Source organism: Porites lutea, chromosome 1 (genome assembly GCF_958299795.1).
Source record: "Porites lutea chromosome 1, jaPorLute2.1, whole genome shotgun sequence".
Taxonomy (NCBI): Eukaryota; Metazoa; Cnidaria; class Anthozoa; order Scleractinia; family Poritidae; genus Porites; species Porites lutea.
In genome coordinates, this window is record NC_133201.1 from 30,218,057 (window position 1) to 30,238,797 (window position 20,741).

General features: G+C 38.0%; 1 protein-coding gene and 1 long non-coding RNA gene across 4 annotated transcripts in view; both read right to left on the reverse strand.

Annotated features, from left to right (window-relative positions):
* LOC140948076 (uncharacterized) overlaps positions 1-20,741 on the reverse strand; it is a 137,769-nt gene that overhangs the window by 12,628 nt on the left and 104,400 nt on the right. The window lies entirely within an intron of this gene.
* LOC140936936 (uncharacterized) lies at positions 13,827-16,586 on the reverse strand. Its single transcript, XR_012165422.1, has 3 exons — positions 16,263-16,586; positions 14,802-14,836; positions 13,827-14,037 (listed from the first exon to the last, which is right to left on the reverse strand). It is a non-coding gene; the product is annotated as an uncharacterized lncRNA (long non-coding RNA).

Below are 20,741 nucleotides of genomic sequence, written 5' to 3' on the forward strand. Positions count from 1 at the left end.
AATCCTTTAGTAACTTTAAGTAACAGTCATTTTGATATAATAAAACCTTTCACCAAATTGTGTTGCTTGTACTGTCACCTGTGACCAGTGACTTGCAATGTAATCCTGCCTCCTCACACCTGACCCCCTCTATGGAAAACTCAAATTTTACACCAACCCCTATACTGCATGCAAGACTGTAAAATGGTAACCTATAGTCTTACAGGGTTTCCAATATATATATATATATATATATATATATATACTTTGTACAAAGGAGAATGGACTACATATGTTGATTTTAATCCTTTATTGACCCTTTATATATATATATATATATATATATATATAATAATCTAAATATTGAAGTGTGGAAATTTATATAAAAGGACATAAACTGACATTAATCAGCCTGAAATTGAAATTGCCCACTCTTTTATATATAGTCAACTCAGTCAATTTAACAAATTGACACCAGTTTCTTATGTGTCTGTCCTCTTATTGATGATAAAATGATGTGACGTGTGTCAGAGCAGCTGAGGAAAGACACATAAAAAACGGGCCTCAATTTGTTTTTTACAATAACAAAAGCTCAGAAAAGTCAAATTTGCTGGTAAAAATGAAGAAAACACAACAAAATTTATGACTTTTAAACGAGCACAATATTATTGTCAATAACTTTTCTCGCTTGGTGATTGGCTACCGAAGACAGACAACCAAGTTTCACTGGTTAAAAATTTGACAGGTTGAGTTATGCCACTGCCCTGCATAAAATAGGGATTTATTGTTTTCCAAACTTCTATTCAGAACAGGAATAAAGTTAGCAATGTTTATTGTCTCTGCATGAAAATGGAGGCATTTTTAGGGTATTATAAAGTCATAAACTAGCCCAAGGTTAAAAATTATACAAAGAAAAGATTTGGGAGCAGTTAAAATAACCAAACGATGACTCAATTTGGTTATTTTAACAGCTCCCAAGTTGAAGTGATGTACAGCAAAGCTGTCTGGTGAGAGAGACTAGCCAAGCAGTTTTGAAAAGTTGCTTACCGAATAGTACAAAGTTTATTTAACAGAAATCATATATGTTACTGTTGTTTACTTCAGTTCATTAAGTCTTGTTCTTCGTCCTGAACAGCATTCAGCTATAATATGAAGAGCGTTCATTCAAACTGAAAGGTGGGTTTTATACACATGCATGTATAGTAGTCTTCAATTCAACTGTGCTTGCGAAGTTTCACTAAGTTTGTTTGTCCTCTTATTTAATTGATAAAACAAACAAACAAATAAACAAAAAGTTTGTTTTCCTTTCGGTAAAAAGAATCCGAAAAACACCCACTACTTGTCAAAAGAAAACCATTGCAATCAATGTCTTTATTTTGAATAATTTACTATAGACTTTCAGAACTGTTTTCTTCCCATTTTTGACTTTAAAACCATGTATGAATTAATTAAAAGCTTTATATCTGAATCTGGCGCAGTTTTGAAGCAGTACAGTTTCTAGCAAGTCGTCTTTGCTTTTGGAAACTTAAAGCATTTTTGTTCATCAGTAATTCCTCTGCTTGAGATTTTTGAAGAGAATTTAAACAGGATGCAAGTCTTGCATCTGAGAGCCATCTGCATGGCTATTTTTCTTAGTAGACAGAAAGTGAATCTTCTATGAAACTAAACTAAAGAAAAACATCGAAGTTTGGCATTGGTTCGGCAAATGACTGTGTCTTGCATAAATTAAAATTTTATGTGTCTGTCCTGTTATTGATAGTAAAAATTAGCCAAGTCAGCGTGCGAGAAATGATTGATTCAGTTATTGTAAAAACGTCATTTTCTTCCATTTGTTCAGAAACAAAAACAAAAGGAATCATGATAAAGTTCTTTGTTTCACAAAATCAGCAGAGTGGGATATTTAAGTTTAATAAGAATATAAAGAATGGTTATATATAGAGGATATTACACAGTGGCGTGAAGATATGAATTTTATTTTTGAGTGGCAAACAATATTTTACGAACGAGCACAGCGAGTGAGTAAAATATTGTTTTTATGAATTTTACGAATGGTGTATTTTCCAGTAAAACACTCGTATCTATATAATAAAGACCTTTACTGATGCTGTTTTTACACCCTTATAATTACCAACATTCTCCGTTGATCCTTAAATTACGAGATCAGATCATTCAAGGCAAGCACTGAGGTATGGCTGATAAAACAATTGGTGATTAATGATTTTTATAGATTAAATTAACTAATCAATCGACAAAATAATATCGAGTAGTATCGAATATCTATCGATCAATCAGCTTTCCAACGATCAATTTCTATTCAGATTTGTTAAGCTTACGTCTGGCTCACTGCAACCAGTAATTATATTATTTCCTCATCAAATAATTTGCAGTAGAACGAAAACATACTCCTGACCGAGCCAGTGTTTTAAATGACAATAAATACACTCTTTCAGCCATTTAGATTATTCAAACAAACCAAGTGTGTAAGTAAACATGCCTGATGAAAGTTTCCAGCTCTAAAAATACAAAATTGAGCCTCTGATCAAATAAAATATCAGCGGAAAACTTAAAACAAATGTGTGATCGACCTCGCAATGGATAGATAAGCCCACAATACAGTCAGGCGATGATGGTCAGAGGACGCTCTAATTTGACAGCTGTGAATTGACCTTCATAAGAATGGCGAATATTCAAATAAATGGACTACAAATATGACAGCTTAGTGTGAGTATAAAGATGATTGATGGGACAGAAAAACCCAAAATTCCTTTGAAGTTTGCAAAACGTGCAGCTTAAAACAACGAATTTAGCTATAATACATTCTAACACTTAAAGCAATGGTAACCTTGGAAATCGTACTACACACATTCCTGTAAATTGTTTCTGGAAAGTGTGAGAAGAATTGTTAATCGCTATCAAGTTCATGAAAGGTCCGAAAATTATGGCGGTTTAGGCTTTGAAACCTCGTTATTGCTCGCAAAGCCTAAAAAAAGACCCCACTTTTCAAGGGCAATATACAGTATAACAGCAGTATCATGTAATGCGCAGATTCTGGATTCATCCAGTTTTTAGGCCCTGATTTTTTGGGCTTCATACATGTACATAATCTTTTTTTGCCCTGATTTCAGATTCAAAGCCAAATTTTAATGGTGGATTTGGTTAATAAATCAAAACGGATTGGTGGATTTGCATATACCCCTATTTACCCGTTCTAGTAAATATCAGTGATCAACATGCACCACCATGCATCAGCCAAAGGCATCTTGTTAAACCCTACTATTGCACTGCAACGGTTGTAATTGTTTAGTACCCATTATTTTAGAGTCCATGGACCTGGTCCATATACATGTAAGTGCAGTCAATTGGCCCGATCAAAAGTGGGGGGTCCATGTTTTGTTTTCACCCCACCCACCCCCAATAAAACACAAAGTTGAACCCCACTTAAGGACACCTCATTAGTACAGCCAGTTTCCCTTGTCCCTAGTCCTTATATTTTCTCTAATTTCATCCCGCTTGATATGGACACTCAATTGATACAAACACTTTTAAAAATTGGCCCGAAGTCTGTCAATTTGAAATTATAACCCTTGGTGTTGTTCCAAGCTATTCTAATTTATTATGTTTCTCCATTCTGAAATCTAGTGCCGCTGCAACAAATAACTCTGATAAAAAAGCATAAATATTGCGGGTTTGCACGTGACGTCAGAGACTTTCTCTTCTCTGGCTACTTTCATGAAAATTCTTTGAGAAAAAAATTCTACTCTATTGACCCCCCAAAATGGCCGCCTTGTCCCGTGGTTGCAAACCAAGAATTATTCAAGTCAATTAATCAATTGCTATTGAATGTTATCGATTATGGCACTCGGTCATTTTTTAGCTATTTTGAAAAAATTGCTTATATGTCAGTGGTATAAGGGTATGTATCTTTGGGCTAAGGCTCCTGAGATCGTAAAAAATGAGAAGCTACAAAGCAGAACTAATCAAGACTCTGATGTTACGTACTGCAAACGTCGCAGTTACAGTGGCTTTTGTATTGGAGAAGAAACAATGGATGAAATCATATGCGAGGAACAGTGATTGGTCTTAACAAAAGAACTAATTGACTGCACTGCGGACGAAAGAATTAATCTGCAATCAGGCATACCAACGCTAAAAAGGCAATATAAACAGCTGATCGAAAGCATGTCCTCTAATCAAGCGCCAAACAAACAAATAATATCAAAAAGAGCTTAAGTTGTTATATGAACTCACCTTCTTGGCCAGATGTCACTAATGCGAGGGAAACAGAAGAGAAAAGGAAAGGAAAATCCAAAATCGAAAAACCAGACTCGGATGTTGACGCCGAGAAAACGGAAACAACCGACTGCGTAGCATTTTGGGATAGGGAAATCCCCGAAATGAACACTTTGCTGTATATTACACAGTCCAAAGATCAGATCTTAAGGCCATCCCAATATCCCATCGCCCCGTCTCTGAGTCGGTCGGTCGGTCGGGAAAAAAAAAAGAAAAAAGAACGAACACTTTTACTTTTGTATATTAAATCTCACGTTTAATCTGTAAGATATATAATCAGATGGTAAAAGATGTTTATTATATACATACTGAGAAATACTCACGAAAAAGCTATGTCGTAAATTTTCGTACGCAAATTAGTTCTAACCAATCAGAGGAGCGAACGATGGTTTTCACACGTGAAAAAAATGATACGTCCAATCAGAATCGCGAACGATGTTTTTTCATGTGTGAGAAAAATGATACGTCCAATCAGAAGCCACAGAAGTGTGTGAGTTTCGCGCCAATCCCGCCTGTCATTGCAGCTTGCAGCGCCGCTTCGCAAACATTCAACGAGAAAAGTTTTACTCAAAGAGTTTTTCTCGCTAAAAAAGTGAAAAACATTTCGGAAATGGAGTGGAATAGTTTCGTTTGTTTCACTGTCGATAAAGAAAATGGTAGAGAGCCGGCAAAACAACAGCGGAAAGGGAAAAACGGAACGAGACGTAAGCTTTTGTTGTACTTTTTGTCGGAGCTACTTTTCCTTTCATTTGAGCTTAAGCTTATATTGAAACCTGCCATTTTACTTAAATTCACTCATTTTCAATTGTGCATTGAGAACAAACAGTTAAGATTACTTATAGTTCTTGGATTACCTCATATCCTTACCATCATTTATGTTTTTAACAAATGTTTTTACTAAAAAGCTGATACTCCGTTTTCGTTAAAGTGTTTAGCGGCAAATTTTAGCATTTTTGAAAGATTTCAAATAAAAAGGCCGACAAAATGATGAATGTCTCACTATGTATATAATAGCGGAGCTCCCGCGCGCGAAGCGCGCGCAGCGGAGCACCATGGGTAACAAAATTTGGTAAACAATCCATCCGAGAAAATTTGGTTATGACGTAGAGTACGCCCACCCGTACACACACTTCATGTAAGCCGATGTCAAATGTCACAATAGATCTTGCACAACTTGACTAGCCTTTCAGTTTTGTAAGCCATCCGTATGAGTACGATTAGATTGACAGCTGTCAAAAACAGACATCCGCTGACAATTATCACATGACCATCTCGCGGGCTCAGATCAAAGATCAGTCGTTTTGCCCCTACATATAAGCTGATATAATATGTCACACTTACCAATTCAACATAAAAACGAAACTACCCCGGGCTGGGCTGTCAGTCGGCTGACAGTCGTTTAAAGTTATATTGGCAAGCCAAATTACGGTCAATTGACAGCTGTCAAAATGGGATATTGCATAGATTGACTTGGGCTCAGGTTCGCTCAGGTACACGATCTGTCATTTTCCACTACAAGCCGGACCGATATGTCTTACTCACACTCGTAGTCTGTTAATTCGAATATTCGCCATTCTAATGAAGGTTAATTGACAGCTGTCAAACTAGAGTATACGCTGACCATCATCACCTGACTGTATTGCTGGCTCATTTTTCTCTCCATTGAGGTCACCCATAGCTTAGAAAATCTATCTATCCTAGAAAATTCGGCAATCACGTGACCTACATCGACCACCCGACCTTCCGTCCGTCCACACCACAGGCATGCCAATTTTTAACTCACACTTTCTAGCTAGTTTGGGAGCCTGCAACCTGATATTGTACATCCATGTTTTGATTAAATGACAGCTGTCAAAATAGTGTTTCTGCTGACCAGTATCGCCTGACCGTATCGCCGGCTCAGGTATCGACCCACTGAGTTTGATTGTTTTTTAAAGTAATCCGCTGACAAGTTGCTACTTTTCAAATGATCGCAGGCTCAAGTTCAATTTTTTTAAAATGCATATAAAATAAATCGAGTTCATGAGACGCACTTTTAAAATTTTGATTTCCAACTGACCTCGGACGCGAAAATTCAACCGGCTTTTACATCCAGGGAAGGCAATCGTTTTTTACTTTTCTCACTGTCACGCGTTGATCACGCTCTAAGTCCAATTTTTGTGTTCTGATTGGTCAAAATTTGACAGGTGAGTTCATGCGGAAAATTTATGCAGCGTCTGGAAAATTGTTTACTTTGACAGCTGAAGCTGACAGAGTTTTGTGTCAACTTGTGATGTTTTTAATTGTCTTTTTTCACTTGCTGTACAAAATGAAATACAGCTGCTATCAAGATCGTTCTGTAATTCATGGCTGGTTTGTTTATTGCGCTTTTATTGACAAATGCACCGCTTGTCAAAGTCTTTGGAAATCCGATTTCGGATGGCATCGTTTTCAAAAATGAGCCTTCTCACTTGCCCTTGCTTGAGGCGTAAGAGGGTTGAAAAGTCTCAAGCGATTCTGGAACACTTGATGACCTTCAGAAGCAGCATCTCGACTGGTAAGCCTGAGCAATTATTGTCTTTGATGTGTGTTTTTTTTTTTTCGGTTTCCTGACGTCGAGCGTATTGTTTATGCGGCTTAAGTTTATACACGAGCAATGATCTAACCTACAATAGTATCAGGTTTAAAAATCCTTTAGACGTCTTTTGACCGCAAATTCAAAGAAAAGGTTCCGAAGAATATTTGTTATGATTATGGCTGTAAACAGAAAGCTCTGAGCGATTTTCTTGCCTCGAGTTCGTCTTGCAAAAGAGCAGACACCGGGAAGCCGGCTTAAAACATAAATAAGCTTTCGGTCAGTGTAAAACGCAGACTGCGGACTGCAGACTGCAGACTGCAGACTGCGGACCAGGGGAAAAATGCAGACTGAGTGTAAAATGCAGACTGCAGACTAAGAGTAAAACGCAGACTGGGGTAAAATGCAGACCGAGCATAAACTGTAGTCGTGGAAGGGTTTAAGGGCAAAAAAAATTCTCGCAAATACCTGTAAACGAACACTTGTACTTGATGACATCTGCTTTCACAAATCCATTCCTTTCTACTCTGGAACGTCGTCGACGACCCGAAAACATAATCGCAATCTTGAACCTTTTTTCCATCCGAGAGACTTCACGCTTCAATTTTTGATGCGAAGTTTTCGATATACGTGACCAGTGACCGTGAACTGGTACAACACCACGATGTTTACGCTTAAATGAAAGCTGCTGACCCAAAATACTGTACAGGAATTATGGCGATAAAAACGGGAGTAAGTCATTCCAACAACAAAGAAAGATGTTCTGCAAGGAATTTGGATGACCTTCTATGAAAGTATTGCAAATCAAGGTACGCAGACTTAAGCTGTTTGGATGTTCATTGAAACTTCTGGCGAATGTGCAATTCACTTCGACTAGGAAGCGAAGGGTGTAACTGATACCGGCTAGCTATTTCACCGATTTGAAGAAGAAGGAGCACAAATGTTTAAAAAAGTCTACAGTCTTTAATCTGCATTTTACCCCAGCCTGCGTTTTACTCTTAGTCTGCAGTCTGCATTTTACACTCAGTCTGCATTTTACCCCTGGTCCGCAGTCTGCAGTCTGCAGTCCGCAGTCTGCGTTTTACACTGACCGAATAAGCTTTATATGCTTACCTGACTCATGATTTTCAGCGACACTTTACTCTCAATAATTGTCTTCGTGAATGAAAATTATTGTCTCTGTACATGTTTCACCGAATTATATTTATTTTATTGATTGTTAGTAGTCCCTCTCGCAATTTTTATCGCTGCACCGGTTGTTTCGAGTCGAACATAAACATCGCATGCAGGAATACTCAAAACGCAGCGCGTAAATAATCACTAGCTTTTAAAGATTACACATAACAAGACCATAAACAGTTTTACAAATACAGGGAAATAAAACCTAAACATAACAAAATCTCTATCATGTTGAAGCGTAACTCTTTTAATCGCACTGCAAATTTGGTGCCTGTCAAAAGTGAGAACCCGTCCGGCTGGCCGAAAAGGTGATTTTCGGAATTTTTTTCATCGTTTTCACTAAAAGCCCATAATTATTAAACTGCATATCACATAGGAAGAGATTTTTCTAACTGAAAAGTCCCGGCATTATGGAATTCTCTTCATGAAAACGTTTTATAATGTGCTCAATGCTATAATTTCTTGTGCAAAGGAAGGGCGTGCTTTGATCACAGGTAACCCAGGCTCACTGTTAGTGCCACGTTCGGACTTCATAACATGGTTAAATATAGAGAACATATGTGGCGAAGTTTAGGTCTGGAAATTTGCTAGAAAATGGAAATAAAAATCGATGAAGCTTATCATGTGGCAAGTTGTTGTTGTCCTTAATGTGTACACGAAGTTTCGGGAAAAATAGTCTGCTTCACCGTTCCTTCATAGTATTATATTTCAGGGTTGTCCAATTATTAGTCTCTCAAACGGAGCAATGTTGGAGAGACTGGTGAATGCCACATTATGATGCAACAGCTAATGCAAATACAATACACTTTCCAGGCCTAATCTACTGTGATTGAACATGATTGCTATTTTTGGGTGTACAAATAAGACTACTAACTCAATGTAAAGTTTGTTTCACTCCTGGACTGTCAAATTATTTTTCTCTAAAATCACTTAGCCTTTGCCTCAAAAGTCACATGAATGTACCCTGATCTGTGGATTGCAAGTTTATTGTTTCATTTAAATTATGAATTTATTAACGGGAGCTTCGCTTTTAGCCCTGGCTAAATCTATATATTAAACACAATACCACATGGAAAGTGCTTTGTACGGTATTTACGCACTCGTTGTTTTTGTATCAGAAATCTTACTCGTTCGCTGCGTTCACTCGTTCGATTTCTGATACGTCAGCAACTCGTGCGTAAATACCGTACGCCAGCACTTTCAATGAAGTATTCTCTTTATATTAACACGACTATCAAATGTCTAAACAGCCTTTAAAAACGTAGTATCGATGTTAATTAAAGACAAGGACATCACATCATACCAATTGTTCTTAAAACAAGATCGTGCGCTTGTAAAGCAAAGTACTTGCTTCTTTGACCAGTGAATCTGGAATTTTTTTTTTCTACTTTTCGAAAAAAATGGGTCGGTCGGGCGATGGGAAACGAAACATTTTATTGGGATGGCTTAAGTGGAATCAGTACTTTCTCTGGCCAGCAAAATTAGCCTCCTGAAAAAGCTAGAAGTGGAACTCAGTAAAACCTCTATCCTCAGGATCTCGTCTAAGGTTTGACAATGAAATTAAAAACAAACTTATGGTAGAATGGTTAGATTTAGACCAGACTCGGTAATTGCACGGAAAAACTAAAAAGTTTACTCGGTTAAACGCCGCCTTCTATTCAAAGCCCCCGGGGGGGGGGGGGTACTCGGGATTTCAAGTGACAGGGATGATCGAAGGATTTTTTTGGGTTTTGTAAGGAGAGATTTTCTATGAATTCTTTATTTGCCTCGAATATCATATATAGCTTTCAAATATTCGCTTTGACGTTGTTCTTAGTCATTTATAATGAATTTGCATAACGAAGTTTTAGCCCCGCAAAAACGCTCGTGCCATTTTACTTTCCTTTGTTTCATTTGTTTGTGTTCACTAAGTAGTAATCATAGAAAAGCCAACAGTTTTCGCTAACAAACAAAAGTAATTGCTCGTTCTCATTTCAATTATATACATTTTACGTCAATGTTGACTCTTGAAAGAATACTTAATTTCTTAATAATGGTTTATTTGCCTTCAGTCTATTTTTCGTGATTTAACTACCAGACGACGTCTATTCATAGTAACGCCTTTGATACAGGTGTACCTCGTTCTAATTGCAACTTAGTTATATTTATTTGCAAAAGTATATTTCATTAAGTTGTTAGTTAAAGAGAGGTGATAACCAAATTTTGGATATGAAAGGTTTTGCTGTCTTGTAATTTTAAAATTAGATCGGTTTTTGTTTAAGGTGAAAACTTTCAATTAGTCTGCGCTTTTCGTATTTACACAGCCGATAGCTGGACTTGCAATATTATTCATATTGTAACACTTTGTACATAAACGCTGTTTTGCTGACCTGGCTAGGTCTTTGTCTCAGTACTTTTACTTTCTAAAACAGCAACAGTAACGAAAGATTTCAGGTTAAAAATAGAATTTGTATTTTGTTTTCATTTAACTCTAAGTGATTTCTGTTTATATTTCTATTGTATTCTTTTATCTTCAATGGTTGTAAAAATCATATATAAGTAAGTTGCTTTGAACTGATTTTTCGATTACATTGCCGATTACATCGCCGATTACATCGCCGATTATTTCCGTCGTGTCCTCCTGAGTTATTGCCGCTGATCCGCTGAAGAATAAACGCTGTTGGAACCAAGCTTTGTTCTGTTTTATCTACTGCTGTATCAGTTCGTGGTCTGATCCCGGACCTCGAGAGAAGTGACGGCTCTTCCCCGCAAGCGAGTCGCCATTTGAGTCTAGTTTTCCCCAGTTTTGTCGTGAGTCAAGCGCCGAGTTCCCGTTGAGCCTTAAATTCGTTTCAAAGTGGAAAAACCTTCCGTCACAGTTTGAAATTTTCGGATCCGGGATTTTTTTGGGTACGAAAATTTGGCAAGTATTTTTTTGGGTAGCTTGATTTGAGTAGGGATTTTTTTGGGGAATTAAAAAGAATCGGTAGTGCCCTGGCTGCGTAGTTCTGCGAATAAAGTACAAACAAATGTGTTTTGCTGTTGTTTAATAGTTAACTATGGTGCCGCTTTACGTCGCACGTGTTATACAATAGTCTGCGTTGTTCCGTGGTGCCCGGCCGTGTACAAGACTTCAACCTTTCTTTGTGTTATAGCATTGCTCCTTTCTGGAACTTTTAAGGGCCACAAAATCGGCACGGGATTTTTTTTGGGTTAATTTTTGGTCCAGGGATTTTTTTGGGTTTTGCTGGAAGCCCTAGGGATTTTTTTGGGTCTTGACTTTTGGCTCCATTCGATCATCCCCGTCACTTGAAATCCCGAGTACCCCCCCGGGTTCAAAGCCCAGGGGGGTACTCAATAAAGTTTTATACAGGGAGGCTCCGCTCCGAGGTCCAACCCCTCACGTTTTTATATAACATTTATGTGACAAAAGATACCCCTTTCGTATTCCTTCCATTGACAAATGTTACCCCCTTTCTCATACCTAGTTGAAAACTTTGAATCCCTTTTAACTGTTGTAAACGAATAAATCACTGCACAAAACCAGAAAATTTTCTCGACTTTTCAGACTCACAAAACTACCTTCTGTAGCCTTTTTAGGTCTCTTTACGCACCAAGTGACAGATTTCCCTACCCTTTCATATACTTGAACTGGTAAAATCGATCCCTACCCTTTCATATACCTGAAGCCTGAAAAGGGTACCCCTTTCGGGCGGAGCCTCCCCATGTAGGCCATTACAGGGAGTACCCCCTCCCCCGGATCCAAAGCATACAACTGAATGAAGCACTTCAAAGTAAGCAGGGTTTTGCTGAATACGTTGAAGATTTGAAGAAGAAAAAAAGATCTCTTTGTAAAACTTTAAAATTCAAATTTATTCTTATACCTAAGATTCCTAAGCTTTTTTCCTAACTAATTTCTTTACAGGCAACATCCTCTTTTCAAAGGAATTCTAGAAATATGAATCCTACTTTAATATACAAAATCCTCAGGGGAAAAGTATTTTATAAAATACTATTAAAAAGTCTCTTCAGTGCTAAAAAATAAACTACAGCTTTTCTTGTATCTACCAAAATATGGTCCGTATTGATGTTATCCCGGCTTTTCGGAAACATTACACTGCATGTTTACTTATCTGAGAAAAACTGTAAAATTCGTAGCATATATGATAATATCATTAACAGACAAAGTTTTATTCATTCTTCGAAACTTATGACCACCGTTTTTCCGGCGTGTGATGCAAAAATTGTGGTCTTTATTTTTTAAACTGATCATTGGTATTATGCACTTTTTAAGGTATCATCCATCCTCAAGCACCCTCCTCGCGTTGATCGGCGCTAGCGCTTTTGCTTTTAATAAATACCCCCATAAACTGTACATTTTCTGAAAGCTTAAGAGTTCCAGATTATTGCTTATTCCTTTTTAAAAATCAAAATATTAACACGATTAAGAAATGAGAAACTTTTTGTGAAAGTGGGTTCAAACTGTAAATTTAAGTCCAGGCAAGCCAAAAATAAACGGAAGAAGCCAATTAAGATCGCATTCGCTTCTTTGGAAATCTGTCAATAGTTTTATCTACCTTCTTGGACAGATTAAATTAACTAATTCTTCCGTTATCTAAAAAAGCCTGTCAAATTCGCAGAAGTACCACTATTATACAATATTTACAACCTCGTTCCCAGGGTTCTGGGGGAACGAGGTTGCAATATTTGTTTAAACTACGAAATTTACCACCACAGCTTTTCCGTGTAATGCATAGAGCTTTTCAATCTGATTTTAACTTTTTGTCAAACTGACCATTTTCTTAAGTATAGCCAACAAAAGGTTTACGATCTAATATACTGCCGTTACAAAAAAATTCCTAGAACGACTTCACAGTCAATTCATTAAAATCTTTCTCAAACGTTGTAAACGATCACGATTACTCAACGATATTAACGTTTGCATACGGTAACAAACTAACTATTGAATGATGATGATTCATTCTTTGCTCCAGTATTAATAAATGTGGAGGTGAGTACACCCAGGTGAATACCACCTGGTCTAATATTCACACGTATATAACCAAGAAAAATGTACTGGAGAACAGGAAACATACGCCAGCAATCTGTTTTGTCAGGCAATGCTTAGCATTAATAAGACACGATGGCGAGTTTATTTAATGGATTCAAAAACGTCTGTTGTAGACTTGGTCATTCTTACACGTACTACACTCTTGAATTATTTTGGCCGACAAATTCGACTGAGTGGCTATATCAGCCACTTATTTTAAAACTGTTTTTATTTAAAAATCAGTTAACGCGAGTCTATTTTACATCAATTTCCCTTCATAATCATTAATGAACTTTTAAAATATTGCTATAAACGTGTTATAATTCATTGTATCTCTAGTGTGCTTTAAAGGGGCAACTGATCCACCTTGACGTATTGAAAAATTTCCATTTAACAAATACAACGACAATTTCCCTTGAACTCAAGTGGAACCATGCATGAGCCGCAGGAGAGTGGTTTCACTGCAACGTTTTGAACATTTGGACATCATTTCTATGTTCGATGAGACTATAGACCATGGGAAATTGTTTTCGATTTGTTTTTACAATAACATTGACAGTTTTTGACGTTCATTTTCGTTGAAGTTTCTCGGGAAATCGCGCGCACAAGAAAGGCAAAACCATATTGCGCCACTATCACGTCATTTCCTTGGTCTGTACTCTCATCGACCATAGCTCTCGACCAATCAGCACCCTAGAAATCGCTCAGTCATTGTAAAATTTCCTTCCTATTACTTTATCGTATCTCTACTTATAGGGCAATTCATCCATCCTTAACATTTTTTTAAAGAAAAAAAAAAGCAGTTCAAGGCTTTTTTCTTTTCTAAGATCAAAACAAAATACATCTCACAACTGAATATTATTTACAAAAGACTACATTCCAACGAAAGCTAGCTAACAAGTTGCAACGATTAAATTTATTTGCAAAACTACAGACGACGAGTCCTGCAGGCTCGAACCGAGTAGAGTGGCTTATCTTCTTTCGCCGTTTTTAAATAACCACACAGCTGAAAATAAAAGAAACATATGGATGTCGTGTATTAAACTTTGCAGAAACACCTGCATCATTACAGAAAGGTGGAGTCCAACCAAGCTTGTGTGCAGACGTCTCTTTTCTTAAGGAGGCAGGGTGGCCGAGTATCGGCGCGTTGAAAGTGCCATTCGGCGACCCGGGTTCAAGTTCGCTTTGATTTGTTGCTCGGTCGCCCCGAGTTCAAACTGGTTGCCTCCTGTCAGTTGGGTGTGTTTTATTTATATTACTTGTTTCAGAATTATTTGAGTGGAGGAGTGCCTGTGAACTAGCTAGAATAGCCAAGTACATTTCCACTATAAAAAAAAAAAAGTATTTCACCATTTTGTTCCACGCAGGGAGGCAGTGGAAGGAAAAGGGGAAACGTCTGCACGCAAGACAATCGTAAACGTGCTTTTTAACTAAGCAGCTTTACTATGTCTTACGATTTCGTTACTACACAAATTGAAGAAAAGACGATTACTGTTCTTTTCGGGATGTGTTACGAAGGGCTCCACTCACTGAGGGCCTGACTAATATAAGTGAGCCAGATGATCGAATTCTGACTTTTCCATTTATTTAATACCACAGAAAAAAGCTCTTCAGTTACTTGCAGTAGTAAGAAAGTTCAGCAGAATAGAATTTCAGTAAAATGCCTTGATACCATTACAGAAATAAACATTTATTGATTCGTGGCAACCCAGTGAAACAACTGATTTCAGGGAAGGGGAACTACACAAAACCTTCTTGTCAATGACTCACCAGCGCTTTTTCTGAACTTGAGAAGTCTTACTCTCCTAAAAAAAACGTACACGCCTTCATTAATAAACCTTAATGACGACAACAAAAGTACCTTACCTGTTTTTTGTTGTTTTTGTGTTCGTTTTTACTTAACAATGACTCATTTTCTGTTCGCTTTGCTCCTCTTTGATTTTCGCTATACAACTATTGTTCACAATGGTTTCGGAATTCAACTAAATGACGGGTCTTACAACTGCTCCTTTACATTTTATGGTGATAGGACTGAGTTGAGTACAGTTTGAGTGATTAATTTCATATTGCACAAGGCTGATTTGCAATTAAGACGATACCTTCCCCTGAACTGTACGACACGGAGTCCTCTTACCAAATATTTGTGTAAAACAAACTGCGAGAAGCTCAGTAAATGTTATTATCATTAGTAAAAACTTTTGATTACATCAGCTTAAGAGAACATACGACCAAACCGCGACTAATGGATTTCTTTTTTTACTTTCTGGCAGATAGTCCGTATATGCAGTCTAGTGTAGGAGCTGCTCGTAAGGTCTCTCCTAATTGGTCGCACGAAACAATAACATGTCATTCTTCCAATTGTTATAGCATTGTTTGGGGTCAGCAGTAGGCACCATTGGTGACTTCTCTTCCGAGCAGCTGCTACTTCCTTGTTTTAGCCTCCCTACAACTGTCACCTCACCACAACGAGCACTGCCACTCTGAGCAACAGCCATTTGAAAGCGAAAAGTAAAAACTAGTCATTGTTCATTAATTGCTTTGTTTTGTAAGCAGTATAATTGTTCCTGTGTACAAACGGCCTCTTCCATAGCCTCCTCTCCACAGCTGCAACGATTTATTTTTTGATTTCATTGATTAGTAATATTTACCGCTGTACAAAATGTATTTTCATTGGAAATTTAACTGACAACTTTCACCTTTCCGATAAAACGCTGTTGTTACTGATGTAATAACAAGTAGTAGTTACGAGCTGTTCAGTAATAGTTACATATATATACATAGTTACATAGTAATGCATATGGGTACCCAGCTTCGGCACCTGACAAGTAACGGTGTAAACATTTGCTCCGTTTCGCCCCGTCAGACGCCATTTTGAAACAAGAGTTAACACACGGAGATTCGGTGTCCAATATAAAAGTGCCCTAGCACAAGATCTCGACCTTGTACTCGACCAAAGGCCCCGAACCAAAATTCTGGCATGAGTACTTGAAAAACGGGTGTGTTCACCTTTGTCCCCAGCGAGTACCCTCCTCAGGCACCGTCCTAAGGCATCAAGTGTGAACACTGCCTTAGAATCGTCATATCGGCCATGCGTCATTCCATCCTACTCAGTGGTATTGCCGTTATTTTTCGTATTAGTATACTTTTAGATTAATAAATAAATTTAAATTATTGTATCATATAGCTTTTACTGCCAAAAAAAAAATGACACTTTGCAAAGTGAAAATTTACCTCTAGTTCATCTTCTGTTCCATTTGATTCTCTTCCGTCTTCACTGCGTTGGTCATCCTACAATTGAAAACTTCAATGAAATCACGGTTGTTCTATTTTACTACGTAGCTGTATACTTGCGCTACAGATTTGTTTGCACAAGAGGACTGAAAGTTCGCCGGGTTCTTTTTTAAAACAAAGTAGGTAATCCCGAAAGGGGAAAGATAGAGCTGTTTACACTTGGTGGCAGAGCACTTGTTCCTGGCTACTGGCCCAAATAACAGCATTTTGAAACGTGAGCCTAGCAAAGTAATGGATTGCTTCGGAACTAACAGAAAATATGTGCATAAAAATATGTGCGATTTTTCTACAGAGTTCGTTTCTCTTGGCAAATACCAAATAACAAAAGTTTCCCATAGCAACGCCACGCTAAAACCTAACTTATATTAAACTTCAATCTGTTGCTAGTTTGCATGCAATATTGATATTTAGAGACAATCATGTCTAAATATATTACTTCAACGTTGAAAATTGGTAGTCAGGGAGTTGAAAAACCCCATAGAGCTACCTTGAGGGGAATTTGAGTAATGATTTGATATGATAAGACAGCTTTATTAATTCGCAGTACCTCCATAAGTTTATTACTATAAACTAGGAGTAATCGGAGCTTAGGAGAGTGCGTTCGATATGTTTGCTAGGCGTAAAGGTAGCAGTTAAGGGGAAAGGGTGGATGGTTCTTGCGAATTATGGCATGTTTTGAACGTAAGGGTTGCGTACAGCGAGACCTCGATTTAAACTGTGTATCATAATGAAAAGGTTTTGAAAGCTAGTGATCAGCGTGATATCGTATGGTTCGTCTCAAGTGCTTGTTATTTGAGGAGACACTGGCCAGAGAGCTGCGGGCGTGTAAATAGAACTTTTTGTTTTACTGGCGCAGCAGATGCTCTACTGGGCGCAGTTGTTCGAAGACCGATCAGCGCTTAACCCGGGTTTCTTTTTCTTTTGTTAAAAAACATTTCTTTCGATAATTTTCTCAGTTATTTTTAAGAGCGTCCAATCATCAACTTGGCAAAATGAAGCCGGGTCGCGAGTTCGATTCTCGCCCAAGGCATGAAAATTTCCTTTGTCCCGGGCGAGCATGGTTTCTTCTCCTTCCAAGTTGAAAATGTTCACTGGGAGTGTATGTGTGCTGCTCACTAGTGTATCATTAAAATTAATAAAAATAAAAATAAAATTAATTTACACAACCATGAGTTCGTGAGAAAAAAGCAAAATGGCGGGTGAAAGATAAGTGACGCCGACTGATTTTATTTTTCTTTTTATGATCCGTGTTGATCCGAGTCCAATTTTATTCTATTTTTATTTTTTTATTCGATCCGAGTTGATCCGACCCGGACTGGCGGTCCGAGTTGATGCGGTCCGACTTTTGTACCTGCCTAGCTAAAATGTTCGTTTGTCCAGTGCCGAAAATATCACACGTCATGGTGAAATGGTGCCGCCGAGCTTCGCATCTCGTTAGATTTCATCACTTTGTGGAATAACGGCCGCCGCCGAGCTGCGGTAGATTAGGGAGCCTTAGCATCGTCGACAGCGACGGCAGCCAAAACATCACTTTTAAAAGGATTTCGCGTTTTTTCAAACTTTGCCGCGCTTATTCCAATTCCCTGAAAATGTCAAATGTAGGCGAATTTTGCTAGAGTTGATTTCTTGGAGACGACACTCAAGTTTTAGAAGAGAAAGAAAAATTCGTTGTCGCTTTAAACGTCCTCCATAAGACGTGAAATTAGGGATTTTCACGCCATAGTCGTGCAGTGACGGTAAAGAAATGTACTAAAAAGCGTGATGCAGGTGCAAAGTTGATGTTTTGCTAATCTAAACCTATTGCTTTTTTGACGTTCTCGCTTCCGTCGCCGTCGTCGTTGCTAAAGCTCCCCATTTGTTCTGTGGTACTACGGCCGCCTAGCTACACAACTCAGTAGATTTACTTTGTGGCACAACAGACGCTGAGCTTCACAACTCGCCGGTAAATTTACTTTGTGGCACAACGGACGCCGAGCTAAACAGCGCGGTTTGATGCATGCAGCAGGAGTAGCACGCATTTTCCAAAGAAAAACATAAAGGCTTAATCCAAAGTAAATTTTACTCATGGTGTAAACTTTCAGCACACTTTTGAAAGATGAACGTTTTGGAAGATTCATCAAACTTAGTAATTTAAAGCTGGGTCGATTAAGACTCCGAGAGATTTAGCTGGCGCCAACTGTTCTACACCCTTCCCTTGCATGGTTTAATAGAGAAGGACTTTCTGAAAGTTTTGATCAGTTTTGCGTGGATACAATTAAGCATAAACGCAGTTTTTGTTCAAATTTGAGTAATTCATTAGTCAGGAAAAATCTTAGTTGTTTCTGTTTTATTCCTTAACCTGTTAAGAAGTACATACATGTTTGGTTGGATGTGATATCTCCTTCTCTTTCACTGTGGCTCCATAAAACCTGCGCAAAAATCAAGAAAAAAAATCTTGTTAATACGTTTTTTGACACTGAGTACGCAAAGGCATAAAAATTCATGCACAGGTGCAACTCAACTGCGTTATTTTCCTTGAAGTGCGTCTGATTTCTAAAGCATACACCGGGGTGCATAAAGGTTGGGCGATAAAACGCGCACTTCGCTCTTCAAGCAATGTGTGATGCGAAGTAGGAATGACACGAGCGCTCTTTCCGCGCTTCCGGTTCTCTCGAAGGACGACGAAATTTTCCTTTTTGTAAACTGGAAATCCTATGTTCTTTCTGTAATTTCAGGCTACAATGTTAAATAGATAAATTCGTTTCATAACAATATTAATAAACAGTTTATATGTTTATGTCTGTATGCCTAAAAGTCAAACTTGTAGGTCGTATAATGCCAGAATTTGAGTTCAATTTGAAAGTGTTGAAGCTTCGCCAAAAAAACAAACAAACAAACAAACAAACAGAAAGAACGTTGGCAGGGACACCGCAACAGCTGTGGCCAATTACAGCGGGCCCGGAAATATAAGGATTTGTGTGACTAAAAGGAAAAAACCTATCGTTTCTGTAACTTAGGAAAATGAAAGGATTTAAATTAAAAAAACAACTTACGTTATCTAAAATGTGTGTTACATCTCTCCTGTGTGGTCTATGGGCCGATTTATGGCCGTTAAATGGGTTGTGCTGTAAACGGTTTTCTCTCTCTATATATATAAGGTTCTAGGGATGTAACTCACATTTTATGTACGGTAAGCTGTTCTTTATTGAAATCCTTTCATTTTCCTAGGTTACAGAAACGATAGGTTTTTTCCTCATACAAATCCTTATATTTAGAATGTTACGCAACAATGCCGATGCTCATATTTCTAGCTTGAGCCACCTGTGGTTCAATTTGTTTATCAACTAATGTGCAAAATGTTTCACTATTTCTGTATAAGCTTAAGCTTACATCAATTAAATTGTTTTCAGAAAGATAAACAAACTTAAACAAGAAGGAAATTTTACACTTAGATGTTCTCCGACACATGTACAGACCAACTTGTGCCAGTAGTCTTTAACTATTCCCAGTTCAATGTCGTCTTCTGCCGCAATTTTTAAAATTGAGTCCAATTTTTACCGCTTTTGCTCTTAGTTTGAGTGGCCAGAAGCTCAATTCCAAAAAAGCTATCACGTTCTTTCGTTCTTCCTAATTTTCTGTGGTTATTGAAGAGTCGGAAAACTCATAACTCATTTTCCTGATATTCCAAACTTGCCGTCGTTTGTCGTTTCTTTGGTAGTTCATAATTTGATCCCAGTCCACTGCATCACACCTTTTTGCTCGGACGCGCTCGTTTCATCGCCCAACTTTTATCGCCCCTACGTACTCTCCCCCCTCTATAGTGTTTTAAAAACGGCATTTCGTGTCTTAGTTTGCAGGAGAGTTTGGGGGGAGGGAGTTGGGTGAAGGTACTTCTTTTTGTACATTTTCCTTCGTCTACGTGGTAGTCGCTCAAAAAGGAAAGAAAGGAAAAATCTGCACGCGAGAAACGCTTTCCTTTCCCACCTCCTTTACCAACGCCTGCCGCAAAAGATATAACGGAAAACTCTTTCCACTGAGGTTAATAGTATTGAAATTTGGGCGGCAAGAAACCGTATGAAACTAAACCTCAACAAGATCTGGGAGATGGTAGTGCATAGCAGAATTTCTAAACCCCTGCCACCTTGGGCAAGAGGGATTGAACGGATAAAGTGGTTGAAATTGCTTGGCATAATTTTTTAGGAGAATCCATCGTACTGTTACCTTCATGTTGACATTTTGTTATACAAAGCTAGTGGTCGTTGATACATTTGAAGTGTCTGAAAAAATATTCTGGATACCCTAAAGATTTTTGATCTGATAACTATGTCCCTGTTTTTATACGGGATCGCGGCCTCTCAAGGCCAATATCTTGGTGGTATCGACAGGGTTATTATACGTGCCTTTGGGTTCGGATATGCAGATAACTTATAATATGTGACA